The sequence below is a fragment of the Pseudorasbora parva genome, chromosome 16, assembly GCF_024679245.1.
Source record: "Pseudorasbora parva isolate DD20220531a chromosome 16, ASM2467924v1, whole genome shotgun sequence".
Classification (NCBI taxonomy): Eukaryota; Metazoa; Chordata; class Actinopteri; order Cypriniformes; family Gobionidae; genus Pseudorasbora; species Pseudorasbora parva.
The window spans coordinates 572,328-583,797 of record NC_090187.1 but is presented as its reverse complement, the minus strand read 5'-3'; positions in this window follow the sequence as shown (position 1 = coordinate 583,797).

Genomic DNA, 11,470 nt, shown 5'->3' with positions numbered 1-11,470 from the left:
GAAGACTGGAGAAATGTTGCCTGGTCTGATGAGTCTCGATTTCTGTTGAGACATTCAGATGGTAGAGTCAGAATTTGGCGTAAACAGAATGAGAACATGGATCCATCATGCCTTGTTACCACTGTGCAGGCTGGTGGTGGTGGTGTAATGGTGTGGGGGATGTTTTCTTGGCACACTTTCGCCAAATCAAGCTTAGCTTCTTCTATGCGAAGGTAGAGTCTGTTCTCCTCTATGGCAGTGAATGCTGAACACTGAATCCAACCTTAGAGAAGTCCCTGGACAGGTGCTACACCAGGATGTTGCGTGCAGTGCTTAACTTTAGCAAGAGTGAGCATGTAACCAATAAAATCCTGTATGAGGGAGTACCAAGAGTGAGCAATAAGATTGCTGTGAGGAGAATGAGACTTGCAGGACATTGCCGAAGGCATCGAGACCTGCCAGCCAGCAAGCTGATGCTATGGGAACCAACACATGGCCATCGGTCAAGAGGACGTCCCACACTAACGTACGTGGACATACTCAAGAGGGATGCAGGAGCCCAGAGCACCAATGAACTGGCCAGATGCATGGAGAATCGGGATGACTGGAGGCAACGATGGAAGGTTCGTCTGAGGACGACCTAGAGAATGGAAAAACTGGGAGACCAGTCTGGAAGGGGAATTTTTTTAATACATTTTTTCTTGGTTGTGTGAATATTAAGGGAACTTTCCATTGAATCATTCTGCAAACATTATGGGATGTTACTTTTTAATGTTCTCTGAATGTTCCGAAACCAGTGCGTTTTATGTTCGTATAACCAAGAAAAAACATATTTAAAAAAACTGAATGTTTTGAATGTTCAGAGAACATGCAGAAAAAACTACCTTTTCATAACTTAATGGGAACATTAGCAAAATGTTCTTAGAATTTATTTTTGTTAGCTTTGTTTGTTAGCTGAGAAAATGCTCTCACATCCAGTATTAATAACTGATGGTATGTAAAACTGGCCCTCGATCCCAAGACTCGGCTAAACAGCCCATATAACATCAATACGAATAGAATAGAATAGAATAGAATAGAATAGAATAGAATAGAATAGAATAGAATAGAATAGAATAGAAAAGAATAGAATAGAATAGAATAGAATAGAATAGAATAGAATAGAATAGAATAGAATAGAATAGAATAGAATAGAATAGAGGAGGCGGAGGGATGCCCAAAGTATTGTCACTTTGAAGCTCAGTGACTGACCTCGAGGAGATGATTGACAGGACTGAATGATTAGGCTCCTCCCCAACCTATGTTAATGATTTTACCGTGACATTTACATATGTGGCTAGAGCAAGCAGATCCATTAACCACCTGCTAAAGTGCTCTGCCTGATCGGATCTGTCTCGAATGCATTTCAGATGGCATTTAAACCAGGGTTTTTTTTTTCAGGATCAGGTTTTTCCATCCAATCAGAGATAATGCATGAAACGACCGAATGTAAACCGACCCGATGTCGAGGACTTGCAAATCACTCCTAAAAAACTGGCAGACCATTAAACTGTTAATATTCTGCCTGAAGGTGCACGTTCACAGTCAATGTCACCTCTTCAACACTGACTGGATTATGCATGTCCTGTATTATAGAGACAGCACTAACACATCATTACAGACTATTGTCATTATGACAGATAGAAAAAGAAAACGTATAATCTGCATATTGTTCCTGAAGGAGCCCCTGTCGGACCTGATCTTGGACGCATCATGATCTAAATTAGGGCAGCTAGGAGAAGAGCGGAACTAAACGACCGTGAGATGACAGACGATCAACAAGAGTTTGACTTTTGCGGGTATTTTCATCTACTTATCCATCCATATTAAAAGACAGCATGTCATTCTCATCTAATTGTTATGAAGGCTCTCTCAGCCGAAGACAGCGCGATCGCTCTCCATTATGGAAACTAGGTCAGGGAGATCGAGATCTGGTCTTGGGAATGGAGAGGGGCGGTGGGGTGGACAGGGCTTTGGGGCAGTAATTATTTTTATCTTCATTAAGTTCTACCTCAAGGTTGTAACAGAGCCTTTGACATCTGCAGCCTCCATTCGATCCCTCAGCCCGTGTTCTGCTGCCATCTTTCTTCTGCCTGCCAAACATCGTCTCAGTCAGGAAGAAAAGAGTTTGGAGGGAAACAGAGAGATATGATTGTCAAGGACGTGCAGTTACACACACACACACACACACACACACACACACACACACACACACACACACACACACAGAGAGAGAGAGAGAGAGAGAGAGAGAGAGAGAGAGAGAGAGAGAGAGAGAGAGAGAAAGAGAGAGAGAAACACACACACACATACAAATACACACACACACAAACACACACACACACACACACACTCTCTCACACACACACACACTCACAGACACACACACACACACACACACACACACACTTCCAGACACAAACAAACTCTCTCTCTCACACACACACACACACACACACACACCGAGAACTCAAGCGGTTCGGTCTTCACAGGGGTGAGTTGAAGGTGATGGTCTTTTATCCAGCAATAAATGTCTGTCAGGAAGACCGAGATGCGAGCAACCACCGTCTGATAATTTGGCTGGAATGAGATCACCAGTGTAGCAGTGATGGAGGAACCATGTTTCTGAAGGACAGATCTAGTGATGAGATGTAGATGGAGAAGAGAAGCGGTCCCTGCACTGAGCCCTGAGGCACTCCAGCAGCTCTAGATGATAGCAGTGATGGAGAAACCATGTTTCTGAAGGACAGATCTAGTGATGAGATGTAGATGGAGAAGAGAAGCGGTCCCAGCACTGAGCCCTGAGGCACTCCAGTAGCTCTAGATGATAGCAGTGATGGAGAAACCATGTTTCTGAAGGACAGATCTAGTGATGAGATGTAGATGGAGAAGAGAAGCGGTCCCAGCACTGAGCCCTGAGGCACTCCAGTAGCTCTAGATGATAGCAGTGATGGAGAAACCATGTTTCTGAAGGACAGATCTAGTGATGAGATGTAGATGGAGAAGAGAAGCGGTCCCAGCACTGAGCCCTGAGGCACTCCAGTAGCTGTAGATGATAGCAGTGATGGAGAAACCATGTTTCTGAAGGACAGATCTAGTGATGAGATGTAGATGGAGAAGAGAAGCGGCGGTCCCAGCACTGAGTCCTGAGGCACTCCAGTAGCTCTAGATGATAGCAGTGATGGAGAAACCATGTTTCTGAAGGACAGATCTAGTGATGAGATGTAGATGGAGAAGAGAAGCGGCGGTCCCAGCACTGAGTCCTGAGGCACTCCAGCAGCTCTAGATGATAGCAGTGATGGAGAAACCATGTTTCTGAAGGACAGATCTAGTGATGAGATGTAGATGGAGAAGAGAAGCGGCCCCAGCACTGAGCCCTGAGGCACTCCAGTAGCTGTAGATGATAGCAGTGATGGAGAAACCATGTTTCTGAAAGACAGATCTAGTGTTGAGATGTAGATGGAGAAGAGAAGCGGTCCCAGCACTGAGCCCCGAGGCACTCCAGTAGCTCTAGATGATAGCAGTGATGGAGAAACCATGTTTCTGAAGGACAGATCTAGTGATGAGATGTAGATGGAGAAGAGAAGCGGCCCCAGCACTGAGCCCTGAGGCAGAGTAGCTAGATGTTGTGACTAAGATCCTTCACCCCTCCACAACAGGACCTACGGGGAGGTAAGACTTAAACTATTAGAGTGCGGTTCCTGAGATGTATTTTATCTTGAGGGTCAACAGGAGGATCTGGTGGTTGACTGTGTCAAAAGCAGCAGACAGATACAGCAAGATGAGTACTGAGGATTTGGAAGCGGCTCTTGCCAGTCTCAGAGCTTCAGTAACCGAAAGCAGGGCCGTCTCATTAGATTGTTTAGTTGTTGAGAAAGGGTTAGACTTGGTTTAAAACGACTCGTTCAAGAGGTTTAGCAATAATTGACCCATTTTAATTAACATGGTTCCATCATTTAATTATGAAATTGTAATTCAGTGTTAATGAATTGTTTACTGATATTACAGTGATTAGCACTTTGTTTTGCAAAACATTTTTTTACCTCCAATACAAATCATAAAACTTAGCAGGGTTTAGCCGATATGCCGTAACCAAGCAACACAAAAGTGGCAAAAAATGAGTAATAACTAGGTTTCGGATGGTTGCTGAGGGCAACAGTAGGTGTTTAGCCTTGATTTCACGTGTCTGAGGAGATAAAGAGTCTGAGGAAAGGTTAAATGGTTATTTGTAGACGGGTATGGAAGTATTAAATCACCTTTCCTGAACCGTGGCTCCTGTTCTGAGGGGCTCAAAGCAGAGCTCACATGTTCATTCACATATATCCTGGACAGAAAGCCTTTCAAAAGAAAGGACCTTTTATCTGTCCTTTTCTTTTTATATCAATGACACTGTAGAATATTTCAGGTTCAGGACAAGTTGAGCTCGATCAACAGCAGAAATGTGGATGATCACATGTAAATATGATCATTTTCACTGTTTTTGGCATTAAATTGTCATAGTTCACAATCAAATCATGTTAACACACATATTGTGAACTGTTTCTAAACTCCTGAAACGCCTCCATCTTGAGTTTTATTCTGGAAACCAACACGTCACAATATTCCTCATTATAATAATGAATGCGCAGAATAAAGGGGCAGGCCCTGGTTGAGTTAGCTGTGTGTTAAAACTGCCGATTATGGTAAGGTGCGGGACATTTCCCAAACACCAATCACAACACACCATTCCAGCTGACCAATCAGAGCACAGTGTGCTTTTGAGAAGGAGTGGCTTCATAGAGACGGAGCGTTACTGACAGACTGGGAAGAGCGGAGCCGCAACACTGGAGAATATGAGGAATAATCAACATTCAAGAAACAACAGCACAAGAAACGAGTTTTGAGGAAGGGCATAGTAGGTCTTTTTAACTTATTAAACGTATTATAAATCAGTATTTATAAATGTGTCTCTTTTATGCCTATAATAATACCTCCACACTCTCAGAAGAGGAGGTTCTGTGTGGAATCCCAAAGGGTTCCTTCAGGCGCTTCATATAGAGAACCTTTCAGGGGTTCATCATGGGATCATTTGATCAATTTAGTTTTATTTAATATTTTTAATAGATTTTATGAATTAAGCAGCTCATAAACATACTATTAGTAAGTTAACGTGGATCTGCTGACTGATAAGAATGAAATCAGCATTACTGTTCTCAACAAGGACAGACTGGATGATTTATAAATGTGTAAATGTCACTGATGAGACATTATCATGCCATGAAGAGGTTTTTGAAATCTATTTTGGACTATTATTGTCTTTTTTTACAGCTTGATAAAGTCAGTAGTTTGTTGTTAGTGGTGTGAAGATGTAGAGCATTATGAGGTGTTATAACCGATCCATGAGATGATACAGCATATTATGAGGTGTTATAACTGATCCGTGAGATGATACAGCATATTATGAGGTGTTATAATTGATCCGTGAGATGATACAGCATATTATGAGGTGTTATAACTGATCCATGAGATGATACAGCATATTATGAGGTGTTATAACTGATCCATGAGATGATACAGCATATTATGAGGTGTTATAACTGATCCATGAGATGATACAGCATATTATGAGGTGTTATAACTGATCCATGAGATGATACAGCATATTATGAGGTGTTATAACTGATCCATGAGATGATACAGCATATTATGAGGTGTTATAACTGATCCATGAGATGATACAGCATATTATGAGGTGTTATAACTGATCCATTAGATGATACAGCATATTATGAGGTGTTATAACTGATCCGTGAGATGATACAGCATATTATGAGGTGTTATAACTGATCCATTAGATGATACAGCATATTATGAGGTGTTATAACTGATCCATGAGATGATACAGCATATTATGAGGTGTTATAACTGATCCGTGAGATGATACAGCATATTATGAGGTGTTATAACTGATCCATGAGATGATACAGCATATTATGAGGTGTTATAACTGATCCGTGAGATGATACAGCATATTATGAGGTGTTATAACTGATCCGTGAGATGATACAGCATATTATGAGGTGTTATAACCGATCCGTGAGATGATACAGCATAATTTGAGGTGTTATAACCGACCCATGTGATGATACAGCATATTATGAGGTGTTATAACTGATCCATTAGATGATACAGCATATTATGAGGTGTTATAACTGATCCATTAGATGATACAGCATAATATGAGGTGTTATAACTGATCCATGAGATGATACAGCATAATATGAGGTGTTATAACTGATCCATGAGATGATACAGCATATTATGGGGTGTTATAACTGATTCATGAGATGATACAGCATATTATGAGGTGTTATAACTGATCTATTAGATGATACAGCATATTATGAGGTGTTATAACTGATCCATGAGATGATACAGCATATTATGAGGTGTTATAACTGATCCGTGAGATGATAGAGCATATTATAAGGAGTTATAACTGATCCATGAGATGATACAGCATATTATGAGGAGTTATAACTGATCTATTAGATGATACAGCATATTATGAGGTGTTATAACCGATCCGTGAGATGATAGAGCATATTATAAGGAGTTATAACTGATCCATGAGATGATACAGCATATTATGAGGAGTTATAACTGATCTACTAGATGATACAGCATATTATGAGGTGTTATAACTGATCCATGAGATGATACAGCATATTATGAGGTGTTATAACTGATCCATGAGATGATACAGCATATTATGAGGTGTTATAACTGATCCATGAGATGATACAGCATATTATGAGGAGTTATAACTGATCCATGAGATGATACAGCATATTATGAGGAGTTATAACCGACCCATGTGATGATACAGCATATTATGAGGTGTTATAACTGATCCACGAGATGATACAGCATATTATGAGGTGTTATAACTGATCAATTATATGACACAGCATATTATGAGGTGTTATAACCGACCCATGTGATGATACAGCATATTATGAGGTGTTATAACTGATCCATTAGATGATATAGCATAATATGAGGTGTTATAACTGATCCATGAGATGATACAGCATATTAAGAGGTGTTATAACTGATCCATTAGATGATACAGCATATTATGAGGTGTTATAACTGATCCATGAGATGATACAGCATATTATGAGGTGTTATAACTGATCCATGAGATGATACAGCATATTATGAGGTGTTATAACTGATCCATTAGATGATACAGCATAATATGAGGTGTTATAACTGATCCATGAGATGATACAGCATATTAAGAGGTGTTATAACTGATCCATTAGATGATACAGCATATTATGAGGTGTTATAACTGATCCATGAGATGATACAGCATATTATGAGGTGTTATAACTGATCCATGAGATGATACAGCATATTATGAGGTGTTATAACTGATCCATGAGATGATACAGCATATTATGAGGTGTTATAACTGATCCATTGGATGATACAGCTTAATATGAGGTGTTATAACCGACCCATGTGATGATACAGCATATTATGAGGTGTTATAACTGATCCATGAGATGATACAGCATATTATGAGGTGTTATAACCGATCCATGAGATGATACAGCATATTATGAGGTGTTATAACTGATCCATTAGATGATACAGCATAATATGAGGAGTTATAACTGATCCATGAGATGATACAGCATATTATGAGGTGTTATAACTGATCCACGAGATGATACAGCATATTATGAGGTGTTATAACCGACCCATGTGATGATACAGCATATTATGAGGTGTTATAACTGATCCATTAGATGATACAGCATAATATGAGGTGTTATAACTGATCCATGAGATGATACAGCATATTATGAGGTGTTATAACTGATCCATTAGATGATACAGCATAATATGAGGTGTTATAACTGATCCATGAGATGATACAGCATATTATGAGGAGTTATAACTGATCCATGAGATGATACAGCATATTATGAGGTGTTATAACTGATCTATGAGATGATACAGCATATTATGAGGAGTTATAACTGATCCATTAGATGATACAGCATATTATGAGGTGTTATAACCAATCCATGAGATGATACAGCATATTATGAGGAGTTATAACTGATCCATGAGATGATACAGCATATTATGAGGTGTTATAACTGATCTATGAGATGATACAGCATATTATGAGGTGTTATAACCGATCCATGAGATGATACAGCATATTATGAGGAGTTATAACTGATCCATTAGATGATACAGCATATTATGAGGAGTTATAACTGATCCATTAGATGATACAGCATATTATGAGGAGTTATAACTGATCCATTAGATGATACAGCATATTATGAGGAGTTATAACTGATCCATTAGATGATACAGCATATTATGAGGTGCTTTATAAGGCATTAATCATCCAGGCTTCTGAGAAAGCAAACGTATTCATCCAGGTGAACTGGGTTTGAGTTATGTCTTGTGGTGTTTTAGGCTGAAAACAAAAGTTATTTTTCGGAATTGGTTCAGTGAAGAACCTTTAACATCCATACAAATATTCCATTACACCAAAGGTTATCTATAGAAGACAACAGATAGATAGATAGATTATTTCTGACTGATATAATAGAACAGAGACTCGCGGCTCCATCCAGTGGCCGCTGGAGATCCTGCAGTTTAACTCTAGAATGAGCTTTACTTGCTCATCAATGAGGATAATCACATAAACACAACTGTGTGTGTGTGTGTGTGTGTGTGTGTGTGTGTGTGTGTGTGTGTGTGTGTGTGTGTGTGTGTAAGAGTGATGTCCAGATGGGAAATATGATTTGACCCTATAAGTTCGATTAGGCTTAAATATGGAAATATCAGGCTTTATCAGTTGTTGATGTTTTAATATTCTAAATATGAAAGAGGAATAAAGCTTATCATTTGGTTTAGGGGTTTATCTGACAAACTACAACTGCGAGTTTCATTGAATTGTGCAAAAAAAAAATGTATGGGAAAAATAAAAAGCAAACATTGAACATAATCAGTTATTAATATTTCATAGGTTCTCTCATTTTAGCACGTGATCAAACAGTCATTCTGTCATGTTTCAGTGCGTTACTATCCCAGATAAAACAATCGACTCACAATATGACTACACTGTAGAAAAATGATCTAAATCTGAACTAAATCTACATTTTTCAGTTGGCCAAATTGAATTTCTGTGAATTAAAGCTGCAGTCCGTAAGTTTTTGTGCTCTAGCGGTTAATAAACAGAACTGACCGTCTTGTGGAAGAACATTGCAGCCGGATCTACTTCTCTCTAAAATATGCTGGGTTAAAAACAACCCAAGTTGGGTTGAAAATGGACAAACCCAGAAAATGGGTTGTTTGAACCCTAGTAAATGGACCCATTCAAACAACCCAATTTCTGGGTTTGTCCATTTTCAACCCATCTTGGGTTGTTTTTAACCCAGCATTATTTCGAGTGTGTCTATGGCGGATCACGCAGAGGCTGTGCTCCTCCGCAGCGGCTCCTACCAGTCTGGCCTGAAATAGTCCCAATATAAACACTTATTATAAGAGTACCAAAATGATTCAGGGTAAGACAAAAACACGGTTTGGAAAATGGATTGATGTTGTCATTGTCATTACATAATTTATGTAAATCTTGAACACAAAAAAAGTTACAGACAGCAGCTTTAAATCGCATCAGTTCACAGAATTTCAATTCGGCCAACTGAAAAATGACGATGTGATCAATCACTAGAAAACTTTCAATTGGAGACATTTTGTTTACTTTTTTTGTGTCTATATTTGAATAAGGGTGAAGATTTGGTCAGTGTGTTATCGGTCAGTGAGTTTGAGCTCGTTCAGCAGGTCAAACACACTCATTAGAGAAGGAACGAGCCGAAAACTGACCTCACATTCACTGCTAATCATCCCACGCTCATCCGTCTCCATCTGGAGCTCTAATGAGGAGGTCAGCAGGTCAGAAGCCATGGCCCTTCAGGAGCGCAGAAATCAATACATGATGAGAAGCTCAATCTGGAGCCACGGGACAGCCGCAGATCTTTCAATGATGATAAAGAAGGCTCACCACTGCCATATAGTTATTATAAATGTTGCTCCGATACACGAAACCAACCGGCCATCCTTCAACACGACAGGCCATTATTCCAGAATCATAAAGAATAAATGCTATTCATGTAGAAATGGCAGATTTGTGATGAAACAACGCTTCCATCATCAGAGAGTTATGATGGTGACGGAGCTTATGTTTCCAGACGGATAACATCATAAAAGAGCTTCTGACCGCAGCTTACGACTGTTAAACCGCCTCTGCAACCCTTCACAAACTACAGCCATTTACATAATCATAGCTCAACACCAGTCATGATCTCAGTATACCTGCCCACTATACATTAGACAGTTCTCTTTTATCATTAAATCATCAGCATATTAAGATCATGTTCCATGAGGATATTTTGTGAATGTCCTACCGTAAAAATATCACAAATGTATTATTAGTAGTGATATGCATTGCTAAGGACTTCATTTGGACAACTTTAAAGGAGATTTTCCCAATATTTAGATTGTTTTGCACCCTCAGATTCCAGATTTTCAAACCACTCATCAATGGAAAGATTATTTATTCCAAAAATTGCCCCTTATGACTGGTTTTGTGGTCTAGACATATACTGTATAACACATATTATATATGACCATACACAGAGTTTATGATGTATATAACATACAGTAGTGGCTAAAAGTGACATCCGGCCTGGGAAACAGGTTACAGATTGTGTCAGTTGTTTTATAACGCGATGAAACGACAAACTGTGCAACATAATTTAGCAGAGGAATTATGAACACATGCAAAAACAAGAGAGAACCAATGAAATATTAATAACTGATCATGTATGCTTTTTCCTGCAGATTTTTGTTTTTCTATGCATTTTTTTTTTTTTTGCATGACACTGTTTATTCTTCCCTCATATGTACAATATTTAAAATGTAAAAGTTGTATTTTCCTCAAATATAAAATATTCCTTTTGTGAACTGGCTGACGTAACCATTAGTGAACTTCAGCTTTATAACACTGTCCTCTAGCGGCTGTTACTGTAATCGCATTAATGAACATTACTTCAGCAGCAGACAGCCTTTTCTAGCTGTGTGTGTGTGTGTGTGTGTGTGTGTGTGTGTGTGTGTGTGTGTGTATAAAATGCTAGAAAAAGAAGCGGCAGAACCTTACAACTCTAGTCTTAATTAACTTAACGAGTAGTCTATTTAGATCACCACAGAGGTTTCTTTTTTTAATTTTTTTATATTGTTTCTTTATCTAGAATGGCTTTATGGTATTTAGTCTATAAACACATTTAATATAAATTCAAATGCACAAAACTGTGAGCTTCCGACAAAATGATCATGTAATTTGGCCTCTTTTACTCATTTAATGTTGTTTATGCTC